This window comes from Oncorhynchus gorbuscha, unplaced genomic scaffold (genome assembly GCF_021184085.1).
Source record: "Oncorhynchus gorbuscha isolate QuinsamMale2020 ecotype Even-year unplaced genomic scaffold, OgorEven_v1.0 Un_scaffold_3629, whole genome shotgun sequence".
NCBI lineage: Eukaryota > Metazoa > Chordata > Actinopteri > Salmoniformes > Salmonidae > Oncorhynchus > Oncorhynchus gorbuscha.
In genome coordinates this window covers 32,501-41,265 of record NW_025747826.1, presented here as the reverse complement: position 1 = coordinate 41,265, position 8,765 = coordinate 32,501, and the positions used below count along the sequence as shown (strand labels likewise).

The following is an 8,765-nucleotide window of genomic DNA, read 5'->3' as shown; positions in this document are numbered from 1 at the left end:
CCACAGGGATCAATAAACTAGTGTCAACCACAGGGATCAATAAACTAGTGTCAACCACAGGGATCAATAAACACCAATAAACTAGTGTCAACCACAGGGATCAATAAACTAGTGTCAACCACAGGGATCAATAAACACCAATAAACTAGTGTCAACCACAGGGATCAATAAACACCAATAAACTAGTATCAACCACAGGGATCAATAAACACCAATAAACTAGTATCAACCACAGGGATCAATAAACACCAATAAACTAGTATCAACCACAGGGATCAATAAACACCAATAAACTAGTATCAACCACAGGGATCAATAAACACCAATAAACTAGTGTCAACCACAGGGATCAATAAACTAGTGTCAACCACAGGGATCAATAAACACCAATAAACTAGTGTCAACCACAGGGATCAATAAACTAGTGTCAACCACAGGGATCAATAAACTAGTGTCAACCACAGGGATCAATAAACACCAATAAACTAGTGTCAACCACAGGGATCAATAAACTAGTGTCAACCACAGGGATCAATAAACTAGTGTCAACCACAGGGATCAATAAACTAGTGTCAACCACAGGGATCAATAAACTAGTGTCAACCACAGGGATCAATAAACACCAATAAACTAGTGTCAACCACAGGGATCAATAAACTAGTGTCAACCACAGGGATCAATAAACTAGTGTCAACCACAGGGATCAATAAACTAGTGTCAACCACAGGGATCAATAAACACCAATAAACTAGTGTCAACCACAGGGATCAATAAACTAGTGTCAACCACAGGGATCAATAAACTAGTGTCAACCACAGGGATCAATAAACACCAATAAACTAGTGTCAACCACAGGGATCAATAAACTAGTGTCAACCACAGGGATCAATAAACTAGTGTCAACCACAGGATCAATAAACTAGTGTCAACCACAGGGATCAATAAACACCAATAAACTAGTGTCAACCACAGGGATCAATAAACTAGTGTCAACCACAGGGATCAATAAACTAGTGTCAACCACAGGGATCAATAAACACCAATAAACTAGTGTCAACCACAGGGATAGTGTCATATATATATATATTTGTTTTTGACAGGGCTTGAATAGAGAAGAGGGTCAATGGGTTTGAGCCGTTTCCTTACAGGGAGATGTTATATGCATTTATTTTTATTTATCCTACCTGTAAGGTTCCATCATCCACAAAACCTCTTATGTCAGCCCAGGTGGTTGGCTTGTGTGCTGGCATGGTGGGGTTAGGCCTAGTCAGGGAGTCTGGTTCCTCTTAAGGTTTCTTCCTTCTACTGTGAACTGCTTGCTCTTGGGGGGGAGGGTAGATTTCAGGGATGGCGCCCGGGGAACTAGATATCTGGGATGGCGCCCGGGGAACTAGATATCTGGGATGGCGCCCGGGGGACTAGATATCTGGGATGGCGCCCGGGGAACTAGATATCTGGGATGGCGCCCGGGGACTAGATATCTGGGATGGCTCCGGGGACTAGATATCTGGGATGGCGCCCGGGGACTAGATATCTGGGATGGCGCCCGGCACTAGATATATGGGATGGCGCCCGGGGACTAGATATCTGGGATGGCGCCCGGGGGACTAGATATCTGGGATGGCGCCCGGGGACTAGATATCTGGGATGGCGCCCGGGGGACTAGATATCTGGGATGGCGCCCGGGGACTAGATATCTGGGATGGCGCCCGGGGGACTAGATATCTGGGATGGCGCCCTGGGGACTAGATATCTGGGATGGCGCCCGGGGGACTAGATATCTGGGATGGCGCCCGGGGACTAGATATCTGGGATGGCGCCCGGGGACTAGATATCTGGGATGGTGCCCGGGGACTAGATATCTGGGATGGCGCCCCTGGGGACTAGATATCTGGGATGGCGCCCGGGGGGACTAGATATCTGGGATGGCGCCCGGGGGGACTAGATATCTGGGATGGCGCCCGGGGGACTAGATATCTGGGATGGCGCCCGGGGGACTAGATATCTGGGATGGCGCCCGGGGGACTAGATATCTGGGATGGCGCCCGGGGACTAGATATCTGGGATGGCTCCCGGGGACTAGATATCTGGGATGGCTCCCGGGGACTAGATATCTGGGATGGCTCCCCGGGGACTAGATATCTGGGATGGCGCCCGGGGACTAGATATCTGGGATGGCGCCCGGGGGACTAGATATCTGGGATGGCGCCCGGGGGACTAGATATCTGGGATGGCGCCCGGGGAACTACCAACAGACAGACCAGTAATTCCCTCGTCTCTGATCTGTAGAATACAAAGACGACGAGGCCCTGATATCTAAGAACTCCTCTGTCATCATCAGAAGAATACCCATCGGAGGAGTCAAGGCTTCAAGCAAGATGTATAACATGTGAGTACATATATACACAGTGTAGTTACCTGGCCTTAAACTGGCCTGTAGTCACCTGGCCTTAACACAGCCTGTAGTCACCTGGCCTTAACCCAGCCTGTAGTCACCTGGCCTTAACCCAGCCTGTAGTCACCTGGCCTTAACCCAGCCTGTAGTCACCTGGCCTTAACCCAGCCTGTAGTCACCTGGCCTTAACCCAGCCTGTAGTCACCTGGCCTTAACCCAGCCTGTAGTCACCTGGCCTTAACCCAGCCTGTAGTCACCTGGCCTTAACCCAGCCTGTAGTCACCTGGCCTTAACCCAGCCTGTAGTCACCTGGCCTTAACCCAGCCTGTAGTCACCTGGCCTTAACCCAGCCTGTAGTCACCTGGCCTGTAGTCACCTGGCCTTAACCCAGCCTGTAGTTACCTGGCCTTAACCCGGCCTGTAGTTACCTGGCCTTAACCTGGCCTGTAGTTATCTGGCCTTAACCTGGCCTGTAGTTACCTGGCCTTAACCTAGCCTGTAGTCACCTGGCCTTAACCCAGCCTGTAGTCACCTGGCCTGTAGTCACCTGGCCTGTAGTCACCTGGCCTGTAGTCACCTGGCCTTAACCCGGCCTGTAGTCACCTGGCCTGTAGTCAACTGGCCTTAACCCAGCCTGTAGTCACCTGGCCTTAACCTAGCCTGTAGTCACCTGGCCTTAACCCAGCCTGTAGTCACCTGCCCTGTAGTCAACTGGCCTTAACCCAGCCTGTAGTCACCTGGCCTGTAGTCACCTGGCCTTAACCCAGCCTGTAGTCACCTGGCCTGTAGTCTCCTGGCCTTAACCCAGCCTGTAGTCACCTGGCCTTAACCCAGCCTGTAGGCACCTGGCCTGTAGTCACCTGGCCTTAACCCAGCCTGTAGTCACCTGGCCTGTAGGCACCTGGCCTTAACCCAGCCTGTAGTCACCTGGCCTTAACCCAGCCTGTAGTCACCTGGCCTGTAGTCACCTGGTCTTAACCCAGCCTGTAGTCACCTGGCCTGTAGTCACCTGGTCTTAACCCAGCCTGTAGTCACCTGGCCTGTAGTCACCTGGCCTTAACCCAGCCTGTAGTCACCTGGCCTGTAGTCACCCGCCTGTAGTCACCTGGCCTTAACCCAGCCTGTAGTCACCTGGCCTTAACCCAGCCTGTAGTCACCTGGCCTTAACCCAGCCTGTAGTTACCTGGCCTTAACCCAGCCTGTAGTCACCTGGCCTTAACCCAGCCTGTAGGCACCTGGCCTTAACCCAGCCTGTAGTCACCTGGCCTTAACCCAGCCTGTAGTCACCTGGCCTGTAGTCACCTGGCCTGTAGTCAACTGGCCTTAACCCAGCCTGTAGTCACCTGGCCTGTAGTCACCTGGTCTTAACCCAGCCTGTAGTCACCTGACCTGTAATCACCTGGCCTTAACCCAGCCTGTAGTCACCTGGCCTGTAGTCACCCGGCCTGTAGTCACCTGGCCTGTAGTCACCCGGCCTGTAGTTACCTGGCCTTAACCCAGCCTGTAGTCACCTGGCCTTAACCCAGCCTGTAGTTACCTGGCCTTAACTCAGCCTGTAGTCACCTGGCCTTAACCCAGCCTGTAGTCACCTGGCCTTAACCCAGCCTGTAGTCACCTGGCCTTAACCCAGCCTGTAGTCACCTGGCCTTAACCCAGCCTGTAGTCACCTGGCCTTAACTCCAGCCTGTAGTCACCTGGCCTTAACCCAGCCTGTAGTCACCTGGCCTTAACCCAGCCTGTAGTCACCTGGCCTGTAGTCACCTGGCCTTAACCCAGCCTGTAGTCACCTGGCCTTAACCCAGCCTGTAGTCACCTGGCCTGTAGTCACCTGGCCTTAACCCAGCCTGTAGTCACCTGGCCTGTAGTCACCTGGCCTTAACCCAGCCTGTAGTCACCTGGCCTTAACCCAGCCTGTAGTCACCTGGCCTTAACCCAGCCTGTAGTCACCTGGCCTTAACCCAGCCTGTAGTCACCTGGCCTTAACTCCAGCCTGTAGTCACCTGGCCTTAACCCAGCCTGTAGTCACCTGGCCTTAACCCAGCCTGTAGTCACCTGGCCTTAACCCAGCCTGTAGTCACCTGGCCTTAACCCAGCCTGTAGTCACCTGGCCTGTAGTCACCTGGCCTTAACCCAGCCTGTAGTCACCTGGCCTTAACCCAGCCTGTAGTCACCTGGCCTGTAGTCACCTGGCCTTAACCCAGCCTGTAGTCACCAAGTAAGATGTATAACATGTGAGTACATATATACACAGTGCATCGAGGACTCCCTGTAACATTATATTAGGTAGCATTGTTTAAAGTGGCCAGTGATATATTTTACATCAATTCCCATCAATTCCCATTATTAAAGTGGCTGGAGTTGAGTCAGTGTGTTGGCAGCAGCCACTCAATGTTAGTGGTGGCTGGTTAACAGTCTGATGGCCTTGAGATAGAAGCTGTTTTTCAGTCTCTTGGTCCCAGCTTTGATGCACCTGTACTGACCTCGCCTTCTGGATGATAGCAGGGTGAACAGGCAGTGGTTCGGGTGGTTGATGTCCTTGATGATCTTTAAGGCCTTCCTGTGACATCGGGTGGTGTAGGTGTCCTGGAGGGCAGGTAGTTTGCCCCCGGTGATGCGTTGTGCAGACCTCACTACCCTCTGGAGAGCCTTACGGTTGTGGGCGGAGCAGTTGCCGTACCAGGCGGTGATACAGCCCGCCAGGATGCTCTCGATTGTGCATCTGTAGAAGTTTGCGAGTGCTTTTGGTGACAAGCCAAATTTCTTCAGCCTCCTGAGGTTGAAGAGGCGCTGCTGCGCCTTCTTCACGACGCTGTCAGTGTGAGTGGACCAATTCAGTTTGTCTGTGATGTGTACGCCGAGGAACTTAACTTACTACCCTCTCCACTACTGTTCCATCGATGTGTATAGGGGGGTGTTCCCTCTGCTGTTTCCTGAAGTCCACAATCATCTCCTTAGTTTTGTTGACGTTGAGTGTGAGGTTATTTTCCTGACACCTGATTCCAGGCTGTATCCCATCCAGCATTGATTGGGAGTCCCACAGGGCGGCGCACAATTGGCCCGGCGTCGTCCGGGTTTGGCCCGGGGTAGGCCTTCATTGTAAATAAGAATTTGTTTCTGAACTGACTTGCCTAGTTAAATTTAAAGGTTAAATATTTTTCAAACCCATTTTTTCCACATTTTGTTTTACTTTTCAGCCCTGCTCTAAAATGTATTAAATATATTTTCCTTCATCAATCTACCCTATAATGTCAAAGCAAACGGGTATTTAAAAATATTTGCAAATATATTAAAAATAGTATTTACATAATTATTCAGACCCGTTGCTATGAGACTTGAAATTGAGCTCAGGTGCTTCCTGTTTCCATTGATCATCCCTGAGATGTTTCTGCAACTTGATTGGAGTCCACCTGTGGTAAATGCAATTAATTGGACATGATTTGGGAAGACACACACCTGTCTATATAAGGTCCCACAGTTGACAGTTCATGTCAGAGCAAAAACAAAGCCACGAGGTCGCAGGAATTGTCCGTAGAGCTCCGAGACAGATCTTTGCCTTATCTCAATCCTGGGGAAGGGTAGCAAAACCTTTCTGTAGCATTAAAGGTCTCCAAGAACACAATGGCCTCCATCATTCTGAAACAGAGGAAGTTTAGAACCACCAAGACTCTTCCTAGAGCTGGCCGCCCGGCCAAACTGAGCAATCGGTGGAGAAGGGCCTTGGTCAGGGAGGTGAGCAAGAACCTGATGGTCACTCTGACAGAGCTCCAGAGTTCCTCTGTGGAGATGGGAGAACCTTCCAGAAGGACAACTATTTCAACAGCACTCCACCAATCAGGCCTTTATAGTAGTGGCCAGACAGAAGCCACTCTTCAGTAAAAGGCACATGACAGCCCGCTTGGAGTTTGGCAAAAGGCACCTAAAGGACAGACCATGAGAAACAAGATTATCTGGTCTGATGAAACCAAGATTGAACTTTTTGGCCTGAATGCCAAGCGTCATGTCTGGAGGAAACCTGGCACCATCCCTACGGTGAAGCATGGTGGTGGCAGAATCATGCTGTGGGGATGATTTTCAGCAGCAAGGACTGAGAGACTAGTCAGGATCGAGGGAAAGATGAACGGAGCAAAGTACAGAGATCCTTGATGACAACATGCTCCAGAGCGCTCAGGACCTCAGACTGGGGCGAAGGTTCCCCTTCCAACAGGACAACGACCCCTAAGCACACAGCCAAGACAACGCAGGAGTGGCTTTGGAACAAGTCTCTGAATGTCCTTGAGTGGCCCAGCCAGAGCCCGGACTTGAACCCGATCGAACATCTCTGGAGACCTGAAAATAGCTGTGTAGTGACACTCCCCATCCAACCTGACAGAGCTTGAGAGGATCTGCAGAGAAGAATGGGAGAATCTCCCCAAATACAGGTGTGCCAAGCTTGTAGCTTCATCAAAGTACTGAGTAAAGGGTCTGAATACTTATGATGTAAATCATATTTCAGTATTTTAATTTTAATACTTTTGCCAAAATGTCTAAAACCTGTTTTTGCCTTGTCATTGTGGGGTATTGTGATGTCATTATGGGGTGTTGGGATGGCATTATGGGGTATTGTGATGTCATTGTGGGGTATTGTGATGTCATTATGGGGTATTGGGATGTCATTATGGGGTATTGGGATGTCATTATGGGGTATTGGGATGTCATTATGGGGTATTGGGATGTCATTATGGGGTATTGGGGTGTCATTATGGGGTATTGGGGTGTCATTATGGGGTATTGGGATGTCATTATGGGGTATTGGGATGTCATTATGGGGTGTTGGGATGTCATTATGGGGTATTGGGATGTCATTATGGGGTATTGGGATGTCATTATGGGGTATTGGGATGTCATTATGGGGTATTGGGATGTCATTATGGGGTATTGGGATGTCATTATGGGGTATTGGGATGTCATTATGGGGTATTGGGATGTCATTATGGGGTATTGGGATGTCATTATGGGGTATTGGGATGTCATCATGGGGTATTGGGATGTCATCATGGGGTATTGTGTATAGATTTAATCCATTTTAGAATAAGGCTGTGTAACGTAACAAAAATGTAGAAGTCAAGGGGTCTGAATACTTTCTGAATGCCCTGTATATACATTGTAATAGCAGGACACTGTAAAGTCCATTATTCCCCTGAAGAGTAGGAATTAGGCTTTTTTTGAGAATGTTTTTGAATTCTAGGCAACCTGCATACACATTGGTTTGATGTACAATAGACCCAACAACCGCTACTGTAGTAGGTCAACGCTGTGTGCTGGAATGGGTTGGTGGGCATTCCTTTATCGGCGTCAGACCAACAGCTACTGTAGTAGGTCAAAGCTGTGTGCTGGAAAACCCTGGTGGATTATGGGTGAAGTAGGCGTTGTGGAGCTCGTGAACTGATTAGCTTTTTTTGGGGGGGTGCTTCAGACCAATGCCTATTTCTCACTTAAAACAGTTCATTTTAAAAATGTATAATCATATCTGTATATTTGTCAAAGTATATGAGTCGTTATTGTGACATTTGAATGGCACTTCCTGATGTGGCATCAAGTGATGTTTGAAGCAGTGGGCCCCAGATCAGTTTCTTCCTGATGTTGGAAGCAGTGGGCCCTGGGATCATTTAGTTTCTTCCTGATGTGGGAAGCAGTGGGCCCCAGATTAGTTTCTTCCTGATGTTGGAAGCAGTGGGCCCTGGGATCATTTAGTTTCTTCCTGATGTGGGAAGCAGTGGGCCCTGGGATCATTTAGTTTCTTCCTGATGTGGGAAGCAGTGGGCCCCAGATCAGTTTCTTCCTGATGTGGGAAGCAGTGGGCCCCAGATCAGTTTCTTCCTGATGTGGGAAGCAGTGGGCCCCAGATCAGTTTCTTCCTGATGTGGGAAGCAGTGGGCCCCAGATCAGTTTCTTCCTGATGTGGGAAGCAGTGGGCCCCGGATCAGTTTCTTCCTGATGTGGGAAGCAGTGGGCCCCGGATCATTTATCTAGATTTTAAGTGAGGAGCTCTGGATTGTTTGTGTGACTGAGAACTGTTGTCAGTTAAGATATTCAAATAAGAGACGTTGGACCGCAGCTCTGCTCTCTGTCACCTGCTGCTGGGGGTGCTGTAGGGGGAGTGGTGGGGGAGTGGTGCTGCAGGGGGAGTGGTGCTGCAGGGGGAGTGGTGCTGCAGGGGGAGTGGTGCTGCAGGGGGTGTGGTGCTGCAGGGGGTGTGGTGCTGCAGGGGGTGTGGTGCTGCAGGGGGTGTGGTGCTGCAGGGGAGTGGTGCTGCTGGGGGAGTGGTGCTGCTGGGGAGTGGTGCTGCTGGGGGAGTGGTGCTGCTGGGGGTGTGGTGCTGCTGGGGGTGTGG

The 8,765-nt window shown here is 50.3% G+C and overlaps 1 long non-coding RNA gene across 1 annotated transcript in view; it reads left to right on the top strand.

Annotated features, from left to right (window-relative positions):
- The first annotated feature begins 2,257 nt into the window (after nucleotides 1-2,257).
- Nucleotides 2,258-8,765, top strand: part of LOC124028015 — a 13,562-nt gene continuing 7,054 nt past the window's right edge. The window contains exon 1 of the long non-coding RNA XR_006837538.1: nucleotides 2,258-2,389. This is a non-coding gene — a long non-coding RNA (uncharacterized LOC124028015). The remainder of the gene's footprint in view (nucleotides 2,390-8,765) is intronic.